The 22,562-nt window shown below is 44.1% G+C and overlaps 1 long non-coding RNA gene across 1 annotated transcript in view; it reads right to left on the bottom strand.

The window, feature by feature from the left end:
• The window catches only part of LOC137301157 (uncharacterized), a 239,109-nt gene that overhangs the window by 80,393 nt on the left and 136,154 nt on the right, over window positions 1-22,562 (bottom strand). The window contains exon 3 of the long non-coding RNA XR_010958235.1: window positions 3,760-3,883. This is a non-coding gene — a long non-coding RNA (uncharacterized lncRNA). The remainder of the gene's footprint in view (window positions 1-3,759; window positions 3,884-22,562) is intronic.

Raw genomic sequence — 22,562 nt, 5'->3', positions numbered from 1 at the left:
TGTCATCTGGGACGGATACTTTGTTTGGGGTAATACCAGGGGCTCGATTTTAGGGTCGGGTTACCTGCGGGTTTCCAGCGGGGGGGCCCCGAAAATCCCGATCTCCGGTCACGTGACCGGATTCGGACGAAATCCCGGCCACTTCCGGGTACCGCGCTGACGTGCGGGCCTGCGCGCACAAGCCCCGCTGGTGGGAATCCCGCAGGCAATTAAAGCCAGCGGGGTTCCACTTGAGAGCACTTAACTTGCTCGTTGTGGTCAGTTAATGAGCTGAAGCAGCTGTCAAAAGAAGAAGTGTGGGATTTTAGGTTCAATGCAGTCAGTTTCACACACTTGGGGAAACAGTACCTTTCAAACCAGGCGTGTTGCAGCCAGCAGCCTGTGGCAGGTGCCAAGGTGCGCTCCACGGGGGAGAGCCCTCACCCACGCAGGAGGCCACCGCGTCACATAGGGCAACCCCTGCCCCCCACCACCCCCCGGCCAAGCCAGAGGACAGACCGACACGAAACCGCAGCCCCAGTCCGAGGACCCACACACCTACCCTGCACAACCCCTCAGACCAACACCTGCCAGTTGGGTGGTGTGTGGACACCTTCGGAGGACGAAGAGCATGACCAGCACCAGCAGCCTCGCAGTCCACGCCGTCCGCCGCAGAGACGTGGATCCCCCCAACACAGTGTGGTTGCACGCCCACCTGCACAGCAGGAGGGAGGGCTACCGCAGAGAGAGACGCGTCGCAGAGGGCACTACCCTCGCCACAGGGTCCACAGACCGAGGCGCAGCTCCCCGGACCTCTCCGAGCAGCAGTGCACAGGGAGGCGCAGATTCGCTCGACATGTAGTCGTGGAGATCTGCAGCCTCTTTCATGCCGAGCTGCTCCTGGCTGGCCCCAGCACCAACTGCTTACCTGTCACTGGCAAAGTCACCACTGTCCTCCACACCTTCTCCTCCGCATCCTTCCAGGGAGCAGCCGGCTACACCGCCGATGTCTCTCAGTCGTCTGCGCGGACGAGCCCTGCAAATACACCTGCACCTACTCTGCAGTAACACGATGGGTGGCATCAGTGGTGGGTCCTCATAGTGATACCCAGGAGCGGGCATTATTGGACACAACGGACAGGATTCGCGGAGACATGGCAGTGGTGGTGTCAATATAATGTGTGCTGTTTGTGGCTCTGAAATTCAATATGGGTAACACCCATGACATACCCTCAGACACCCTTGTGCACCCCCTTCATGCTGACGAGACGTTTGCCTTACCCTGCCTACTGCACATATGTGATGCATGCCCTGTGGCTGCAGCACAGGTGGTGGCAGGTTGAGTGAGGCTGGCCGTGAGGGAGATGCACGAGAGGGTGAGTATGGGATGGAGCCATGAGATTGTATGAGAATTGGGTTGCGTGTTAGTGGCAGGACGAGTACTGGCGAGGTGAGTAGGTGGAGGTAAGATGAGGATGGGGTTTGAGTGGGCATGAAGGGTGATGTGACAGAATAGTGTTGGCGGTGCCGAAGGAGATTTGGGGTGGGGGCAGTGTTGTGGCAGACGGAGTGTAGGGGAAAGACTTCGTGTTCTCACTGTGGCGGACCTACTGCAGTCATTGCAGCGCCTCCTGCACTGTATGCAGGTGGGCCATATGTTGGTGGCGCAGGTGACCCCCTCTGCCACCTCGAGCCAGGCCTTCTTGGTGGCAGAGGCAGGCCGCTTCCTCCCGCCCGCCGGGGGGAAGATCTGTGTCCTCCCCCTCCTCCTCACCCCATCTGATGATACCTGGGGTGAGGCATCATTAAACTGGGAGCAGCCTTCCCCCTGGGCTGCTCCATGCTGCAATTTGTCCCATTGGTTGCAGCATCTGTCAGTGGAGGACTGCCCCTTTAACTAGAGAGCCTCCAGCTGACAGATCGTACTGCGCATGCGCAGCCCGACCGACGCGCAGGCCAGCGCCGTGGACCCCGGAGGAGCAGGTAATTGGATCCTATTAGTGGGTTGCCTCCTACGATCGCGTGGGCAACCCACTAATTTCGCCGTTCGCGTTTTCGACGCTCCCGGAGGACCACCCGCTGGGAACCCGCAGGCCTGCTAAATTCGAGCCCCAGGTCTTTGTATTTTTTTTCTTATGGCCTTGGATCTCCTTGGGCCTTCTTGGTTGCTGCTTGCCCTTTTCCTCCAACATATCCACAACAGGCTGAAACAAGTGTGTCACTCTTCACAAAGGGAAACATTTTCAACCCCAGTGCTCCTGGTATTGAGCTTCAGTCTAAGAGTGCACATTGAGAATCCGGGTATATCCCAGTGCCTTCTGCTCTGCTCTGTGCTGGACCTCTGCCAACTCACTCCGCTGTCTTAAATCCATTTACAGCAAGTATCATTCTTGTAATGAAGAAGGCAAGCTTAAACAAATTTGCACGTTTGCCCTTAATTAGTGCTTAACAAGGCAAACCTATTTCCATGCCATGTCTGTGTATTAAACTGGATAATTTAGTAATGTAGGACTGATTTAGGCGTGAGGAGATCATTGATCCATCTAGCCTAAACTTCCAACAATTTCCCCGCTCCCCCATGAGTATCCCCACTATGATTCTGGAATAATGGCTCTGTATCTTGTTCCTAATAGGAATCTATCCAGTCCATGGTTTTCTGTACCACAATTTTATAACCCTCTTACTTAAAAATTTGGCTAAAATTCCTCTTTTCTTTTATATCATTAACTTTATACTATGTCTCCTTAGTCTACGAATCCTGTGCTCGACAGAAGAGCTTTCCTGAATCCAAATTTTTCATACCCACAAAAATTTTAAAGATCTCCAACAAATTCTTCCTCATCTCCAGAATGGGATTTTGTAAGGTTTAGTGTTCAAATCCCCAAACTTTTTGCAATGTCCCCTCATCAGGTTGGCTATAATTGTAGTATAAGGGATGTTGTATTGTGCTCTTGCCCTGGTCAGAAGATATTTATTCCTCATAGGAATTTATGGAGCCTGTGCAAAAATGATCAAACTCTCCTTAATTATTAACACACAAAATTATAACAACTCAATGTACATTTACAATGTGTGTTATCTCAAATAGACAAAGTAATTTCATTCAAAGTATAAGTGTATTCTTGTAGTTATTGCATAAAAATTCCAACTTAGTCCTCTTGAAAAAAATACAACAAAGTTTGTAATCTGATACTGAGGCTGCTGGCACGTGTTCCCAATCCCAGGTTGGGCGACAGAGAAACATGATGGGCCTGAATTTGTTGGAAACTTGCACCAGAGTAATGGCGCATTAACAGAGTGTGCCGTTATTAACACGTAAAAATTCCAGGAAATAATGGGGTAAGTGAGTTACGCCATTTGTTGCGCTATAATTTGCTGGGACATTTGCGCTGATAATAAAGAATAGGTTAGGTGGGTTGCTATAGGTCAGGTGCAGGTGTCAAACTGACAGGGTTCTTTTCAGGCATTGCAATCTATTCTTCAGCAGAGGCATATGAAGCTGTCAAATTCATCAGTTGCCACTCTGAAAAGGCTGTCTGCCACGGCAGTAGACTTTTATGACTTACTTGCCTTTGGGTTCTGTCTTGAGCAAACAAACAGAACTCATCTTGTAAGCACTTAACCTTCCCTCACTCTACAAACACTGAATTCGAAGGACAACCCCTTTCCAGCTCAAACCTTTCCATAAAAAAAAATCTATTACAGAGACAAATAACTTTTGATAACCGATTACTTATAATTGAATTCTGAGTTCTGAATTGAAGCCCACAGAATGCTTACCTGGTAGGTCGATATATTTTTTGTGGCACTGGTCACCCGATCGTGGGATGTGGTGTTCAGCTCTTTGGTCACCTCCCTCCTTGCCACCTGGCTGACCTTTCGGGGACCACCGCCCTTGCCGTCCCTTTTTTAAAAAAATCATAACTTACAAAGGGATTTCTCTAAGAATATGAGGATATAGGAATGAAGGTCAGCTCATTCTGATGTCCAGGTCGAGTTTTACACTCCAATCCCATTTTCCAGTTCCACCCATCATCAGTTTTCCACCTCAAACCCACCTCCTACTCTTTCCTGAATTAAGAATGTATACAGTTCCCTTTTATTTCATTTTATTCAGAGGCCATTTCCCAATACTAACAATCAAGGCCTGAATTTCAGAAATGGCGTCAGTGAATGATCCCTCTATACTGCATCAACCAACTTAGCAGAGATGCTCTTCTTTTCCTCTCATTTCCCACCCCACTCCACTCCGTATGTCTCCTTTGGCCACACACCAACTGTGGCCAAGAAAGCGTGTTTGTAGTCGATTCCAGGTCCCCACCAATGCTGCCCTCAACCAGCTGCCCTGGGGTTCTCCCTCTGCTTTGTCCCCCTCCCTGCCTGGCCCAGCATCTCCAACCCTCTCCCCTCAGTGATGGATAAAACTCAGGAATGGGGCATATCGAAGCCTTGACCCACTTTTTTGTGGGCAACATCACCCATTGACTTCCCATTTGAATGTGTGACAAGGAGGGTATGAATCTCTTAAGATCACAGTGACCTGTGGAAATCATTATTCAGTCCTGACACGCATCTTTCATGTGAAGTGGCACTCACTTGTGCTTCCAATAGGAAATTGATTGCTGTGTATCTCAATGTTGAAAACCATAACCAGCACTACATATTTTAATGTCTGAGAAATTTATCTCAATCTACATGCTTTATACTCATAATTAACACTAGTGACTGGTAACTATCCTTCATGTGTCATTAGCATCGTTATCTCCTTAAATCTACAAGTATAAATCTAAAAATGCAAAACTGCTTTGTATAATTAAATTAAATTGTGGAGAAAGGCTCCACATGTAAGCTGACGACACCCAGCCCTACCTCACCACCACCTCTCTCGACCCCTCCACTGCTATTGTGTTGTCAGGCTGCTTGTCCGGCATCCAGTACTGGATAAACAGAAATTTCCTCCAGTTAAATATTGGGAAGACAGAAGTCATTGTCTTCAGCCCCCACTACAAACTCCATTCCCTAGCCACCGATTCTATCCCCCTCCATGGCCACTCTCTCAGGCTGAACCAAACTGTTTTCAACCTTGGCGTCCTATTTGACCCTGAGATGAGCTTCTGACCCCATATCCTCTAAATCACCAAGACCGCCTACTTCCACCTCTGTAATATCGCCCTTCTCTGCCCCGCCTCAGCTCATCTGCTGCTGAAACCCTCATCCATGCTTTTATAACCTTCAGACTCGACTATTCCAATGCTTTCATGTCCGGCTTCCCATCTTCCACTCTCCATAAACTTGAGCTCATCCTAAACTCTGCTGCCCATATCCTAACTCGCACCAAGTTCCGTTTATCCATCACCCCTGTGCTCGCTGACCTACATTGGCTCCCAGTCCTGCAATGCCTCAAATTTAAAATGTTCATACTCATGTTCAAATCCCTCTATGGCCTCGCCCCTCCCCATCTCTGTAACCTCCTAGAGCCCTACAAGCTACTGAGAACTCTGTGCATCCCTGACTTCCGCTCCACCATTGGCGGCCGTGCCTTCAGCTGTCTAGGCCCTAAGCTCTGAATTCCCTCCCTAAACCTCTCCACCTCTCTACCTCTCTGGTCTGTATGGCTCGGTACTGGATGATACATTTACCCAGTAAACCCACTAAACCATCTAGGAAGCTGCATTCACCTCTGTGTTGGAGGAAGATCAATAATATTTCTTGTACGATACAATATTTTCTCTTGTACCAAACATGACCACATCCTTCACTTTATACATTACATACATTCCAGAAGTTTCTTCAATTTCTAACAATAAAAAATAGCCCATTCAAGCCTAAATGTTCTTGTTTTTACTTCAGAGCAAGGAAACAGTTGTACGATTTATATTTTAGAACATATACTGCAATCCATTCAGCTGTTTAAGAATTCATAAGCAGCAAATATAAATCATCTGCCTTTCATATTCACTAATGCTTTGGCTCCACTCTTTCCCTTCTGCTTTTATTTCAGATAACTCAGAATCTTCGAGCTAGCTGCACTGAAGTTACCAGCACATCAGCGCCTCTGATGCCTTAGTCTTCTGATCATTGCTTAAGACTGCTCTGCTGTTTTTATTGCCTGGGAAGGTGATCATTTACTTGAGACACAGAGTCAAATAAATACACCGAGGTACATCATTGCTGTATGCAGGCTGCTGCACAGAGCCACTGACGAGTATCCTCGAGAGAGACCCCACACCCACCAATCACTCGGCAGCCGCGGAACATTATCAGTTCTCTTACTCTCGTAACAAAAGAAAATCTGGGGCAGGGGAGTGGGATTTTGTCTGTGGAGCAGAAGGACGTCAATGGAAGATTTTTCCTTTTTCGCCTTTCTCTCTCCTCCTCTCCTGATGGAGTAAACTCATGGATACAATACCCCAGCAAGAGTCAGCACTCTCCAGTGTTGGGGTAGCTGCACCACTGAACTTTAATGCATCTGTGTACCACTGCCATGTGCAACCTATAATCAAAATGTACAATGGCTTCATCAAATGAAAGAAAACAGTTAGCTCCTTTAGGAAAGCCTAAAGGGAGAAAATTGGTGGTGGGGGGGTGGGAGGGGGAGAGGGTAAAAGACATCAGCATAAACACTCCTGCACTAAAATCTTCACAGGCAAATCTGCAGTTTGTTGGAATGGATTTGAAGCCAGGCCCCGTTTTGTTCATGTTAAGGAAATAAATTTAAATGATTTTTTTTTTAAAAACAAAAGTCAGTGAGGTATTTCCTTAATGAAATGCGATAATAAGAGAGATAAAAGCATTAACAAACTCTTCAGAAGAGGAAAGAGCCTCCTGGGCCAAATACTTAAAGAAGAATATCTTCTCAGATGCCTTCCTACTGTCCCTTGTGGGGAGAATAACACCGCAGAATTCAAACACTAGATCTAAAGTGACATTTTATAGGAGCTCACAGTGTATTCCAATTAACTCCATGGAATATTTTAGATCTTCAGTAGCTCTGGTCTTTAAAAGCTTAACTTGACTTTAAAATGTGGAGATACTAATGCTCATGTTCCACTGGGTGGGCAGTCTAAAGTATGGTGTGCAATTTATAATTTCTTATCTGTATAAAGTAAAACTAACAGTAACTATAACCTAATAGGTTCCAGACATTACTTCATACTTCATTTGTGTGATCGAACCAAACCGTAAGGATATTTTTTGGGATAATTCACTTCCCCATCCACGAATGACTCCCCTATAACTCCCATATAACTCTGCCCCTTCTTGCTCCTACTACACCTGATCTCTGACAGAACCTCAATCAGGAACATTGAGTATGAGAGTAAAGAGTTGATGTCAAATTTCTACAAGGCACTGACTAGGCTTCAGTTGGAGTGCCATATGGAGTATTGGACGTCCCATTACAGGAAGAACATTAAAACCATAGAGAACATACAACATCGGTGTCAAATTTTGTTCATTAATGCTCCTGTGAAGCCCCTTAGGACATTTTACTATGTTAAAGGCGCTATATAAATGCAAGTTGTTGTTGTTGTTGTTGTTGTAGATTCAGTGGGATAATGCCATGGATGTTGAGACTCTGGAACTATTTCTATTGGAGCAGAGAAGGCTAAGAGTAGATTTAATAGAGGTTTGTAAAATTTTGATGGGTTTTGTTGGCCAGGGGCTGCAGAAAGTAACCTGAGATTCCCCAGCTGCTGATACACAGGCAAGAACAACTTTTGAACTGAAGTAACCTGAGTTCAGTCGCTGGCCTGAGCTGGCTGGAACCGGTTTGAATTAGCTAAGTTTTGTGAAAGACAAAGGAGATGTGATAAGACACAAGTCCTTATTTAGAAAAGGAATAATGAGGTAATGCTCATCCCAATTAACTTGGGACAGAGCCAATGAGGAGAAGACACAGGGTAACCGAGCAAGCCCAAACCAACGAAAGAGAGAGACAACACAGCTTGAAGAGATAAGATTCGGAATAAGAATAAAGGATCTGGGGCGTGGAGCCAGAGCGAAGACTCCGGAGACTAACCATCGCGGAAGTGGGAGAACCTACGTCAGGGACGTAGAGACGACGTATATTCTGTGACCACTCAGGGAGTGTCAGAGAAACCTCGAAAGAGAGAGAGCAAAGACTCCGGAGACCAACCATCGCGGAAGTGGAAGACCCTACGTCAGGGACGTAGAGACGACATCGAGAGAGAGAACGGAAAGCCTGGCCAGCATCAGCTTTCCTTTTCGGGTATTATCCTTTATATTCTGTGACCACTCAGGGAGTGTCAGAGAAACCTAGTGGGTGTGCGTTTAGATCCTAGTTTGGGTATAAAACTGTATAACCTAGTGGGTGTGCGTTTAGATCCTAGTTTGGGTATAAAACTGTATAACCTGGTGTAAACTGCATGACTATATCTAATCAGACGTATAAGCTATATGTATATGATCTAACGGCGTGAATAAAGTGAATTGAGAGTTAAGAGAGAATTGACACTTTTCCTCTTTGTACTAAGCCAGTAACCATAACCGGTGACCTCCGGTCAACAGTTTTGATAGGGTGAACAGGGAAAAGACAAATTCCTCTTGGGGGGGGGGGTGATTTGTGAAGAGGGGTCATCAATTTAAAATTGTCGCTCATGAGGAGAGAGGTTAGAAGAATTTTTTTATGTCGAGTTGCTACATGAATACTAAAAGAAGTTAGGGAAGAGATAGCAGAAACACTATTACATATATATAAAAACTCATTAGAAAAGGGAATATTGCCTAATGTGATGTTGTATGTTCTCTATGGTTTTGCCCATCGTGTCTGCCGGCTATTTGCTAGAGCAATCCAAAATTAATCCCACTATCTCCCCATAGCCTTGTATCTTCCTCTTCTACTTAACACTATGGAGCTGGGGCTATCCCAGCATCCACAGGAGTAGTGAAAGGCTTCTATTAATGCTTTAGTGATAAAAAGTGAGGAATCATTCGGAAATCCCGAGGCCAGGTGGGGCAGTGATGAGAAAAAGAGAAGTAAAGAAAGAGGGAGTTAGTGAAAAAGAAGAGAAAAAGAGATAAAAAGAGATAGATGGACACAGTTCACCAATTTTAATGCTTTCCATGTTTTAGGCTCAAAGTATGCCTCAGGACCCTAATGTGATTCCTGTATTTAAAAAAGGAGATAAAACAAGTCCAGGGAACTATAGACCAATTAGCTTAACATCAGTGGTAGGAAAGAGAATGGAATCCATATTCAAAGATGTAATAGAGAAACATCTAGAAACTGAAAATATAATAAAGAATAGTCAGCACGGATTTCAAAAGGGAGGGTCATGTTTGACCAATCTTATTGAATTCTTTGAAGAAGTAACAGAAAGTGTACACAAGGGCAATGCAGTTATGTAATATATTTGGATTTTCAAAAGGCCTTCGATAAGGTACCACATTGTAAACTCATGACTAAGGTCCGAGCATGAGGAATCAGGGGACAAGTAGCAGAATGGATAGCAAACTGGCTACAAAACAGGAAACAGAGAGTAGGGGTTAAAGATAGTTACTCAAACTGGCAAAAAGTGAGAAGTGGTGTTCTACAAGGATCAGTGCTGGGACCACTGTTGTTCATCATATACATAAACGATGTGGACCCGGGAATCGGAAGTACAATTTCAAAATTTGCGGACGACTTTGGGGGGTATAGTTAATACTGAGGAGGACTGCGACAAAATACAGGAAGACATTAATAAACTTGCAGAATGGGCATGTAATTGGAAAATGAATTTTAATATAGATAAGTGTGAGGTGGTACATTTTGGTAGGAATAATAACGAGGCCACATACTCCTTGGAAAATAAGAGTCTAAATGGGGCAGAGAAGCAGAGAGATACACAAATCACTAAAAGTAGCACGCAGGTTAATAAGACCATAAAAAAAGCAAACCAAGCAAAGGGGTTCATTTCTAGAGGGACAGAATTGAAAAGCAGAGAAGTTATGCTAAACATGTATAGAACCTTGGTTAGACTGCACTTGAAGTATTGTGCACAGTTCTGGTCTCCACACTATAAAAAGGACATATAGACACTGGAGAAGATGCAAAAAAGATTTACTAGGACGATACCAGAAATGAGCAGTTATGCCTATCAGGAAAAATTGAACAGGCTGGGGCTCTTTTCTCAAGAAAAGAAAAGACTGAGGGGTGACCTGATAGAGGTCTTAAATATTATAAAAGGGTTTGATAGGATAGACATAGAGAAGATGTTTCCACTTGCAGGGGAGACCAGAACTAGGGGCCATAAATATAAGATAGTCGCTAATAAATCCAATAAGGAATTCAGGAGAAACTTCTTCACTCAGAGAGTAGTAAGAATCTGGAACTTGTTACCACAAGGAGTAGTTGAGGCGACTAGCATAGATGCATTCAAGGGGAAGCTAGATAAACACATGGGGGAGAAGGGAATAGAAGGATATGTTGATAGGGTTAGATGAAGAAGGGTGGGAGGAGACTCGTGAGGACTATAAACACCAGCATGGACCTGTTTGGCTGATTGGCCTGTTTCTGTGCTATATGTTCTTTGTAATTTGTAATTGTTGAGATAGAGACCGTTGCATCTTTTAAGGAAAAAATGGATAAATACTTGAAGAAGAAGAGGAAGATACAAGGCTATGGGGAGACAGTGGGATTAATTTTGGATTGCTCTAGCAAATAGCTGGCAGACATGATGGGCTAAATGGCCTCCTTCTGTGCTATAAACATCAGTGGTCCTGTGGAATCTGGGGGGAGGAAATTAATATGCTCCCCCATTACCCACGCACGTCTGACATCCAAGAGGGCAGGGATGCTGCTCACAGGCCACAGCCAATGCTACTGCTAGAAGGCACAAGAGAACAGCTATATAACCAGCCCTAGTCATAGCTCGCCCTCCTACATCAGAATCATAATCTCACACATGTATGCACTGTCTCAGTCATTCCTGACATGTCTATTGCTTTCAGTCACTGCAGAATGATAGAAAGCAAGAGAACACTATGGAGCTGGGGCTATCCCAGCATCCATAGGAGTAGTGAAAGGCTTCTATTAATGCTTTAGTGATAAAAAGTGAGGAATCATTCGGAAATCCCGAGGCCAGGTGGAGCAGTGATGAGAAAAAGAGAAGTAAAGAAAGAGGGAGTTAGTGAAAAAGAAGAGAGAGAGAGATAAAAAGAGATATATGGACATAGTTCACCAATTTTAATGCTTTCCATGTTTTAGGCTCAAAGTATGCCTCAGGTATATGGTTTGGGACGTAAAAATCTCACACCTAGGATTTGTCTAATTGTGCTGTACAACTCCTGCCCCTCCTCCAAAGATGTGTTACATCGTATTTACAGCACAGAAACAGGTCATTCGGCCCAATTGGTCTATGCTGGTATTTATGCTCCACATGAGCCTCCTCCCACCTTACTTCACCTCACCCTATCAACATATCCTTCTATTCCTTTCTCCCTCATGTACTTATCTAGCTTCCCCTTAAATGCATGTGGAGACCTCTGGGGGCACCTCAACTGGGAGAGGGGCAGGAAAGTCAAATCTGCACAGTCCCACTGCTCGAAGTTCAGTGCCCGTTTGGGGGGGGGGGGTGCGGTCATCACATTCCGAGATCCAAAAGTGAGCGATGGGCCCATTGATAAAGTACTGTACAAAACAGAAAGGTAAACTATCTTAGGCCAGATTTTGCTGTGAGCGCCCGCCATTCGTTAGGCTTGCACTTGCCCATAGACTTTCTATGGGGTTTTACACAGCAAGTTGCTGTCAGGGGGACATCCAAACAGCACAGTGCCGTCTACAGGGCATCTGGGACCTGTGTGAACAGGGCAAGCAACTGCGTATCTCCTTAATCAATCAGATTGAAGAATCGTTAATGAGCAGAGCAGAGTCTGAACCAGGAAGTGTAAGTTAGAATAGCAAATTCAGTGTCAAATCAGGTACAGTAAGCGAAATAAAGAGAGGGAAAGAAAGATTGGATTAAGAAATAGAAAAAAGAAATAGGAGCAGGAGTAGGCCAATCGGCCCTCCACCATTTAATAAGATCATGGCTGATCTGATCCCAACCTCAAATCTAAATTCATGTCCAATTTCCTATAATTTAAGAGAGAGATAAAAGAGACAGAAGGAAAAAGTAAAAGAAAAGAATGTTATTTACATTTAAAAAATACTCTAACAATAATTAAAAGCTGAAGAAATGAGACTCCACACTTGTAAAAGTTAATTTTCAGTGCCAGAGAGGTTGTTTGGCAGTAATTAAGACTTACCACGCTGTTAAAAGGGTACTTAGACTGGAATGGACAAGCCCTAACTTTTTGTGGCAACTTTAGTCCCTATTTACAATGTCAGTACAGGATCCTCACACCGTTCAATGGGGAGCCAGACTGCGAAATGCCGTTTTCGCTCAGTTTACGGAGGGGCAGGGCATCTCGGACAGCAACTCCCGGATTTTCGCGTTTAACTGCACATTTCCGCTCACCGGATGTTGCTGTCCGATTTGCGCATAAATAACGACGAGCACAGTTAGCTTCACCGTTATTTTCGCAGCAAAACCCGGCCCAATACTTTTTAGTAGGAGAGGCACAATCCCGAGGAGAGTGTAAGCATTTTGTATGAAGGTGAATATGCAGTATAATAATTATTGCATAAACAGAATCCTGTGCCAAGGGAAAGGAGAAAAATAAAGCTGTGTCTCTGAAGCCAAATCAAGTACTTGTATCCACATTCGAAGCAGTTAGAGGGAAATCATTTTATTTCAGATGAGATTGGTTCTACTCCCCCCTACGAGTCCTTGCTTTGCCGCTGTGGCTTTTAGCAATTTATCTCCTGCTCTTGTCAGGGGAATGTTAACTGGTTCTTGTGGTGTAGAATTCTATTAAAAATGTATGTCTAGCCAAGGGGCATATAAATTACAAAACCACTCCCTTCACTTTACGAAGAGGTCAAGACCGGAGTGTCACGCGGTAGAGAATGAGCATCAAATCAAAAACGCTAATCCAATTTTCATTTCTTCAGAAGAATTCATACGTGGGCCTGATTGCGTTTGAATTGTTTTAAATTTCGCACCAAGAGATGAGGCCAATTGTAATGCCCTTCCTGGCCAATGCAGCTGAAATCAGCTAATTTAACGCAGGGCAGGGTTCGAGCCGCACTGGTCGGTATGGCTCAGTACCGCATTGGGCAGAAAATGTAGCAGCTGAGATAATGGGAGATTGTTGCATGTGAATGTGCATTGGAAGGCCTGATGCTGAGTTTTTGTGTTTTCTGAAGCAGAAATAAAAAAGAACACCACATAGAGAAAGAACTGCTGACTATGTTGTGATTAGGAGACGTCAGTACGAATCAAAGACACGAAGAATGGGTCCAAGAAAAACAGCCAGCTCCTGTGGATGGTCTTTTAGCATGAGTCATCATCGCCTTCAGGAGAGGAGGGGAGAAACTGGGCAGCAGGAAAATAATTACAGTAATTAATTAATAATAAGAACAGTTTACTGTTAGCAATTCAAGCTGGGATTTACTTTAAGTAACACTGCGAGTGACGGAGGGTGGAGGGCGTTGGAGAGTATAAATAAACTTTTTTGTTCTGAGTTGGGATGTTTTGTGATGTAGTGCTGTCCCTTCAGGCTATGTTGCTGCTGAGTTTTATGCTTCGTATAAAATGTGTTCCATTTCTAACAAAATATTATCGAGGACGCGACTTCCTCTTTCTATGGGTTTCTTCCCTCTCCTTGGGTCTTCCAGTGCCAATCATCATCCTTTGCCAGTGCCACTCTGAAACCCGATGTTGGGAAGTGCCAGGAACATGATCTGTGGACTCCCTCCTCTGAACCTTTCTACCTCTCACCCCCAGTGGGAAACCATCTAATTGCCCCATCGCACAAAATTTGTTCTTGGGATGGAGGCAACGCTGGCAAGGCCACATTTATTGGCCGCCCCTAGTTACCCCGAGAAGGTCTACACCACGCCACTGTAGCGACGGTTAATGAGCGCGGAGTTTTGCCACACAGACCTGTGCCACTCCCCTTGGATTATTTTTTACTGCATCACTTCCACAGGCTCACACAAAGCCTCTCCCTGTGTTGGTACAGGTGCCCCGTGCCTCTCCACACTGTGCAGCCCAACCCAGTCCCACATCCCATGTAGAAATCAATTCAGAAGAAATCACACAGGGAGCACTAACAGTGGGATGCCCATTTTGGGGAGTCTTAAATTTGGTTGCAAGTGGTCATGGGCCCACAAAACTGTCTCTAATATGGCCAGTTTGATAATCCCATTCAGTGAAGCTAAAGGCATGATTGGTGTAGGAAACAGAAAACACTCTCAATGGTGCAGCCCCTTTTGAGGTTGAAGCAGACTAGAGAGACCTTTGTTCTGCATTTGACTGTGGTAGTAGGGTTGCCAACTCTGGTTGGACATAGTCCATCATATGACCACCTGCCTCCAACTGCCCCGCCCCCACACTCCTGACATTGGTCGGCCAACATGTCCATCATCGTGGTGCACCGCCTACCCATGCCAATTGGAAAACAAATAGACTCCCATATCCAATATTTTTATAACTAGTAAACAAAAGTGTTCAAAGAAATTTTTTTTTAAAAACACAATTTTTTATTGCCCCTATGATTTTTCTCCAGGGTTGTTTGCTGCAGTGTCTTGGCGATTAATCTTTAATTCCTGGAGACTCTAGAGCTACCCTGGAGGGTTAGCAACCTTTGTGGTATATGTGACCTGGAAGTGATTGACATTGACTGGAATGAGTTCCATTCCCCAGCACTAACATCCCTCACCTTGATGAGTGCAACAATTCACCGAAAAAATTGGCTTCTGTTTTGAAGTGCCACCTTGTTGTAATGTGCCACTAGGCAGACTTTCAATAAATGCATTAAAACAAGAATCTTTAAATGAAATGCTGAGAAAATCTCCCGTGGTGGCCCAATGTGTAAATGTGCCATAAAAACAAGGGAAGCCTGAGGTTTAATTTCTAGATTGGGCTGCGTTAACTGACCTGAGCCAGACTGTGGCACCGCACTTGACCTGGGCTAGGGAGGAGAAAAATCAGCCAGAATGCCCACTCTTGATCGCACTCTAGTGACCCCTGCTGAAAACTGCATGTGTGTGTGTCCATCATAAGGACAGAATTAGTTCAACTGTGGGATGCTTCCTCAGTCGAATGGGCAGGTGACCCTCACACATGGAGAACGGGCACTTGAATAACATACTAGAGGGTAGAATTTTCTCCAGCTCTCAGTGCTCTCAAAAGGGGTAGAGAGAAAATTAGAAAACAAATATCACAAATGTAGCACTTGTTTTGGTATAAACAAGTCACTGGGTTTCTTTGAAATACGTGATCTTTAGGGGGAGCACTTTATTGCTACCGGTAGGATTGTAATTACAGTACCTACATCTGATTGCATTCTGGCATCTCCTGAGAGTCTCCTAGATTTCATGCAGTCAAATTTCAAAGTGCAGTGTTCACGCGATGGAACAGTTGTAGGATTGAATTCTAAATGTCTGTCTTTTATTCCTCTGCTTCACAAATGCCAGCCCGTCAATCAGGAGATCATTGGGGAGTTCACAACCAACCACCCATAGTAGCAAAGGTCACATCGTCTGGATTTCACCCTGCAGTTTGTACAGGCAGAAGAAGCTCATACTAAAGGAGATAATGTGTTCTCACAAACAACTAAAGAAAATATGTTTTCTTCGTCATTTTCAGGTATACTTGAAGGGAAAACATGCCTCCTGAAGGGTCGGTAACCAAAGTCTTTGTAAACACGAGTTGCAGTGACATTTTCTTTTGTACGACAATGCCACTCACATCAAAATACATCATTGTCTTACAAAAATGTCACCACAAAATGATGCCCAGCTCTCCTGCACTCACCCCAAGTAGCAGCCATCTTTCTATCTGTCTTTAACAGATTAGTCATCTATGTTCAATATTAACAGTGTTTGTACAGAATCTTAATCAATGTTGATTGGCCATAGTGACAATACCTGTACTGATTACCAACATCTACTGATTAATTATAGTGATAATACCTGTGTACCATTACTAAATGGTAGTGACCAACTCGTAACAATAGCTATGCTGATCAACTATGGTAACAATACTTGTGTATCATTACTAAACTGTACCGCTTAACTATAGTAACAATACCTGTGCATCATTACTAACTAGTAGTGATCAATTAGTACAATACCTGTACAGGTGAACTGTAGTAGAAATATCTGTGCATTATTAATCTGTACTAATTAACTATAGTAACAATATATGTGCATTATTGCTAACCTATACTGATTAACTATGTTGATGATACCTGTGCATTATTACTAAAGCTGTACTGATGAACGATAGTAACAATACCTGTGCACTATTACTAAGCTTTAGATTAACTATAATAATATTTTTTGTTATTACCAACCAATACAGATGAGCATTTTACGATTGCTAATTAATACAGTATTAACAACATTTGCTAACCTATGCAACTACTGTTGCTATTTTCAATCTATAAAACACTATTACTGCCTATCACTGTAGTTTAATGGTCTGTATGATTACTATTAATGGGCAATTCCACAATCCAGCCTTTTCAGTGAGTGAATGTGGAGTCACTCGTGTACTGTACATCAATATACGTTAATAATCTGTTAAAAAAAATGATCAACAGAACTTCTCCCAGTCGTTTAGTGGATAACTGCACTGTACCATTTGGTAAGGCCCCAGATTTGATCCCGGATCTGTGCTGAGTTGGCTGACCTCAACAACAACAACAACACCTCGCATTTATGTAGTGCCTTTAACATAGTAAAACGTCCCAAGGCGCTTCACAGGAGCGATTATCAAACAAAATTTGACACCGAGCCACATAAAGAGATATTAGGACAGATGACCAAAAGCTTGGTCAAAGAGGTAGGTTTTAAGGAGTCTCTTAAAGGAGGAGAGAGAGGTAGAGAGACGGAGAGGTTTGGGAAGGGAATTCCAGAGCTCTGGGCCTAGACAGCTGAAGGCACGGCCGCTAATGGTGGAGTGATGAAAATTTGGGATGTGCAAGAGGCCAGAATTGGAGGCGAGCAGAGATCTCGGAGAGTTGTAGGGTTGGAGGAGGTCACAGAGATAGGGAGCTCATCCAGGGTTGCAATAGCGCTGCTTCAATTTGCTTTGGTTCTCTTAGGGAGGGGAAAATTGATCAGCCAGGGTTCCAGCTCCAGATCATTATCCAATGACCCTGCTGGTGTGTGTGGATTTCGGATAAGAACAGAATCTGTTGGCTATGATGCAACCCCTTCCTCCCTCCCTCTTCCCCACCATCCCACCGCCCCCCCCCCCCCGACCCTCACACACGGTTGAACAGCTTGCCAACAATCACCACTTAGGTTCATACTCAGGCAATGCAATGGTGGGCAGACTAAATTGATAGAATTGTGCCTGGCTGGAGTCACCACCTTGAAGACAGAAGGGGAGAAATGAATGTTTAACGAAAGTGTAGCAAGTACCAATATGACACAACGTTGGCGTTTATGTGATGCCCGCAGCATGCTAGCTCAATTCACACACGTAGGGATATCAGCTGTGGCTCAGTGGTAGCATTCTCGCCTCTGAGCCAGAAGGCTGTGAGCACAAGTCCCACCCCAGAGACTTAAGCACAAAATCTAGACTGACACTCCAGTGCAGTACTGAGGAAGGAGGAAGTGCTACACTGTTGGAGGTGCCGTCTTTTGGATGAATCGTCAAACCAAGGCCTCATCTGCCCTCTCGGGTGGACATAAAAGATCCCATGGCACTATATTGAAGACGAACAGGGAAATTCTCCCCGGTGTCCTGTCCAATATTTATTCCTCAAACAAAATAATTAAAAACAGATTATCTGGTCATTATCACATTTCTGTTTGTGGGACCTTGCTATGTGCAAATTGGCTGCTACGTTTCTTACATTACAACAGTGACCATGCTTCAAAAGTACTTCATTTTTCTGTACAACACTTTGGGATGTCCTGAGGTTGTGAAAGGCGCTATATGAAAGCAATTCTTTCTTCTTTCTTTCTTTACTATATAGCGGGGGCCCTGCGTACAACAGGACTACTGCCAGTGGATATTACTCAGCGCACACCTTATGTGGGATCACTGCACTCACTGGGAGCCTCAGGATAAGCTGCAGGATAGGCAGTGAAAACAAAATCTCATCCTTTCTGCAAGGAACATGATTAAATACTGTTCTAAACAGGTACTGACAGGATTATGAGGCTACAACTCCTTATTTGCTCGTACCTGGTTATCTTCAATGCCATCACATTATAATGCAAGACCATTTACAAACTTAACTGTACTGACAACCATTTCAGCAAATCTTCATCCTTTATCTTGATCACCGATATTTTAAGGTTGGCAGTCAGCCTGGGTTACTGCTGATTGGAAAGTCCGGATTTCTGGCTCGTGTTTTCTAGAGAAATATTCCCCTCCACCACCTGAAGGTACTGACTTAAGCTGGGATTCGGTTGCATGCATACCAGCTGCCTTCCTTTACCTTACCCAAATGACCATTCTTCTGTCTGAGTCTAGGCCAGGAATGCCCAAGCCTTTTGTCTTTGTGGGCCTCTTAAGCGTGTACCATGCAATCTCACAGGCTACCAATAAAGTTCAAATCCAGGTTCATATACATTTGTATATGCCTCAGTGCTTGGTTTTCTGATTGATTTATTCACCAATGAGGCAACAGCACCAAGAACAGCCCTTTCCAAATCTCCTGGCCTACAAAATTCAAACTGAACAAAGCCAGTGAGCAAGAAATAGAACCGAGTTTTCCGGGAATCATGGAACAGATTGCCAGGGCTGGTAGGCCGTAATTGGCCCACTGGCTGCAGTTTGGACAACCCTGGCCTTGGCAGTGAGGAAGGAGACATCACAGCCAATGTTATCCTATCCTCACCCATTGCCCACACACATACAGTTTCCACACTAGATAGAAATGCTGGCTGATTTATCCTCTCCTCAGTCCAGGGTCACTGAGCCTAATTGTACAACAACAATTTGCATTTATATAGTGTTTTTAATGTATTAAAATGTCCTATGGTGCTTCACAGGAGCGTAATCAGACAAAAGGTGATACTGAGCCAAAGAAGGAAACATTAGGACAGGTGACCAAAAGCTTGGTCAAAGAGGTAGGTTTTTAAGGAGCAACTTAAAGGAAGAGAGAGAGGTAGAGAGCTGCAGAGATTTAGGGAGGGAATCCCTGAGCTTAGAACCTAGATGGCTGAAGGCACGGTCGCCAATGGTGGGCCAAAGGAAGTGGGTGATACACAAGAGGCCAGAGTTGGAGGAACGCAGAGTTTTCAGAGGGTTGTAGGAGGTTAAAGAGATAGGGTGAGGCAAGGTCATGGAGGGATTTGAACACAAGGATGAGAATTTTAAAATCGAGGTGTTGGTGGACTGGGAGCCAGTGTGGATCAGCAAGCACAGGGATGAGGGGTGAACGGGACTTGGTGTGAGTTAGGATACAGGCAGCAAAGTTTTAGATGAGCTTATTCATGGAGGGCGGAAGATGGGAGGCTGGCCAGGAGAGCATTGGAGTAGTAGCGTTCCAACATCAATGTTCTCAGCACAGACCAGAGATCAAAATCTATGACTTTCCTAATTTGTTGGGCTCAGTACCACACTGAATGGTATATTTACAACTAACCCATTTTATTGCATAGCTCTGTGCCAACTGGTATGAGATGAACTCTAGATTCCAGCACGGACACGATGAACCGAATGTCTTCTTCTGTGCCGTAACTTTCTATGATTCTATGATTTACAATCAACTAAGCAAAAAAAACTAAGTTATTTCAGATATCACTGTCACAGTCCCTTGTGTCATTATGCAGTTCGAATAGTGGTTTTTTTTTGCTTTTTTTGATGTTAAGTGTACCTAAAGGCTTTATGTTATCCTACTTCCCTGGCTAAATGGGTTCAATTATAATTATGTTCTGTTGGCAAGCTAATTCAACAAACACAAATTTGATTCAGTCTGGCCTTAATTTGAACCCAGTCTCAAAAGGTGAAAGGCCAATGTGCAACATACAGTACCACCCAGTCCCCAATTCCTTTCTTGAGAGTGTTTTTCCAATCCATTCTCAGCCAGGCCCATCAAACCCAAATCTGACAAATTCTCTTCCCTGGCTGACTGGCAGTGTGAAAGTCAGGCCTTGTGCCAAGCTGCCAGCACCCATTTCTGTCAAGAATTTTTACTTTTAATTAGAACGAACAAAGCAAGTTCCTCCATGCCTGAGGGAAATCATTGGCCTGATTACGTTGCCCAAATTTGAAGGATAACTGGTTACATTTTCATCCTGACACAATATTCACCTTGTGATAGAATTTTTTTTTAAAAAAGGGGACCTACTGGTGCATCAGATTAAATACATTCTTTCACCCAAGGAGCTGTGTTCAAATCCAATCCAGGCTGATACAATGAATATCTCCTCTTTCTGCTGGCTGGTTGGGTTCTATGTGGGAAGAGTTTGGGCCGTCTCAATCCAGTTCCTAATGGGCATGGGATGACAGTGCAAAGCTGGCACTAATTAACACATTGATAATCTCACACAAAAACAGAGCATAAAGATGACTGGTGTGAGAAATCAAAAAATGTCACAATGGTATAGTTGGGGCACTCTACTGAGATTGGTTCTGAGGCACACTGTTGGGGCAGACTAGAGGGAGCTTTACTCTGCATCTAACCAATGCCATACCTGACTGTATAATGTTCCACACTAACATCCCTCACCTTGATAGGCACAAAATATATTGATTAAGTGTCACAAGGGTGGGGTTCTCCAGTTTTTGATTTCAAGGCCGATCTTTATGGTTGCCATTCTTCCTTTGTTACCAAGTTCAGTTTGGGTGTAGATCAGTAAGGCTTTATACAGGCAAATGTAGCTTGGTTGGAGCACTGGACATGTATCTGCTGCTGAACATTCAGATTCAACAAACTGGGCATCCTAACATTCTCGGGTCTGTATCATCAAGCTACATATTGACGTTAATGCCACCTTTGCATTAGAGCACTGCAGCCAATGGCAGCTCAATCTTGGCTATAATGTAAATGCTTTGGTGCTGCTGCCAACAGAGAAGCAAAGCATCATCTCGAGACGTTTGCCTGAATGTAAACATTTGTCGCCACTTCATCTGGTCATGGTTGAGCTTCCTGTACAAGTTTAGCAATGCAATTATCTCATCGCTGGTCCCCATGGACCTTCCCCACCCATTGGGAAAGATCTGCAGCCAAAAAGGAAACTTGTAGTTCATGACTTTTAAACGGCTCTACATGGGCTGTTGTTGCTTTGTTACCATCAGTGCTGTGGACTTCACCCTGAAATGTAAGTAGGGCAGAGTCCACAGCACTGACAGCCACAGCATGTTGTAGACTGACTGTGCTCGAAGAGGAGCTACAAGATGTCATAAAGCAGACACATTCCAGCAATTAACTGTTGCAGCCCATAGTCAGAACATCTTACACCCATCTACACATGGCTACATATAACCTTATATCGTACTGCTGGAAATTATCACTCTTTGTACAAGAAGATAAAACTCCTATTGCCTCAACACAAAAGACATAAGCAGGAATATCACTACCTGCCTATTCCAAGCAGGCACCTCACCTCCTGCCTAATACCAAGCTAGTATGTCACTAGCTGTCTATAACAAGCAGGAACAGCACTCCCTGCCTATGCCTTTAATGCACAACTTATAACTAGTCTTCACTTCATACAGTTATACACTGGTACATGTAATAGAACATTCGAATGTCAACTAATGTAGTTACTGCTCTGCTAATCTCTCACCATAAGACACAACGCAAAGCTATCATGGCCCATTTATACACTTCACAATAATCTAGGAATAGTCATCCTCTTTCCTGAGGCTTGAAACCCAGACCACAAGGAGCAGGTATATTTTCAGAAGTTCCATCGCCATGAATACCATAAGAAGTTGAACCATTTCCACAATACCATGCAACTCGGCCTAAAAGTAATTACAGCTTCCCCCTTGAGACAAAAGAGGGGAGGCACATTTAAACCCACCAGAGTACCTGCTTTTTAATTACCTGTACTCAGGTGATTTCTATGCAATGACAGGGCTGTCTGTCAGAAAACCATTAATCCAGGGTCTGCATTAACTCTCAGGTACGAGATCCACAAGGTGAAGAACACTAGCAGATCTCCTGTGCCCTTCAGGCATCTGTAGAGATCCATCGATTGAGAGGCACAATTTCCTACGGCCCTTCACACATAATGTGTAATGCTTGTAAGGTGTCAGGACCTGTACTTTCTGTGAAAACCACTATCGCCTGCATTATAATCAAAAATAATCAGTTATTCAGAGCATATTGTAAACTAAGAAATGTTCGTTCTGTCCTTTATAATATTCTGTATTTGACATTTATTGAATTGTTTCAGACCTTGTAAATGTATGAATTTGCTTGTGTCAGTTTAAAATATAGTTTGAACAGAGGTCATAAATTTGAGTTACTAATGGCTATATTAATGGAAACAGCAGAATTGCTTGTTTTCTGAAAGAGTGAATGGAGAGGGGACCTGTTTTGTTTGCGAGGTAATA

The sequence above is a fragment of the Heptranchias perlo genome, chromosome 32, assembly GCF_035084215.1.
Source record: "Heptranchias perlo isolate sHepPer1 chromosome 32, sHepPer1.hap1, whole genome shotgun sequence".
NCBI classification, from domain to species: Eukaryota; Metazoa; Chordata; class Chondrichthyes; order Hexanchiformes; family Hexanchidae; genus Heptranchias; species Heptranchias perlo.
The sequence above is the reverse complement of the archived record's forward strand: the minus strand, read 5'-3'. Positions and strand labels throughout refer to the sequence as shown.